At 44.1% G+C, this 945-nt stretch overlaps 1 long non-coding RNA gene across 1 annotated transcript in view; it reads right to left on the bottom strand.

Moving 5' to 3' along the window:
- Positions 1 to 945, bottom strand: part of LOC109970154 (uncharacterized) — a 6,077-nt gene that overhangs the window by 2,018 nt on the left and 3,114 nt on the right. The gene's annotated exons all lie outside the window — the stretch shown is intronic.

Raw genomic sequence — 945 nt, 5'->3', positions numbered from 1 at the left:
CTGGTCAGGAAGAACAACCTTGGCAAAGCCCAGTAAAAGCTATTCATATACAGCATAGACATGACAAAACCTGAATAAATGAGTGGACTCTTCCAGGATGACAGTGCCCACGAGGGGTTGGTGAATGGACTGATGAGTATGAAAATGATGTACATCATATGCTATGGCCATTGCAGTGACTAGATCTCAGATTAACATGTTAAATAGCATCTCCGCCACCTTCTTTAAAAACCAAATGAGGGAATATCTTTTGGAAGAATGGTGTTCTTCTCTTTAGTGGAGTTCGGAGACTTGGAGAATCAAAAGGTATGATGCTGTTCTGGTGTCACATGGTGGCCAAACACCTTACTGGAACACTATGAGCTATGTTTTTCTACCAGCACAAAGCCAGCATAGCTGATCATACAGCATACATATAGTCATACAGCTGGTTGTGTGACAGAAGAGTGGCAGCAAGAATCAAAGGAAAGGTGTACAAGACAGTAGTGAGACCAGCTATGCTGTATGGGCTAGAGACTGTAGCAATGAGGAAAAGACAAGAGGCAGAGATAGAGGTAGCAGAGATGAAGATGTTGAGGTTCTCTTTAGGAGTGACCAGGATGGACAGGATTAGCACATCAGAGGGACAGCTCAGGTCGGCTGTTTTGGGAACAAGGTCAGAGAAGCCAGATTGAGATTGTTTGGACATGTACAGAAGAGGGATAGTGGTTATATTGGTAGAAGTATGTTGGAGATGGAGCTGCCAGGCAAGAGGTTAAAGGCTCTATACTATTATAAAGCCTCGTCCGGTTCTTTCAAACCAGGAACTCAGAGGGACGACTCAGACCACTTGGATATATAAAAAATATAACCGTGCTGGTTTATTCAAAGAGTCACAGGCCAGAATTAACATTACATTTCCAGAGATCTTCCAACCCCCAGGCTGCCCAAGCAGCCCGGAAGCAG

This window comes from Monopterus albus, unplaced genomic scaffold, assembly GCF_001952655.1.
Source record: "Monopterus albus unplaced genomic scaffold, M_albus_1.0 scaffold191.1, whole genome shotgun sequence".
NCBI classification, from domain to species: domain Eukaryota; kingdom Metazoa; phylum Chordata; class Actinopteri; order Synbranchiformes; family Synbranchidae; genus Monopterus; species Monopterus albus.
This window is presented reverse-complemented; position numbering and strand designations above follow the sequence as displayed.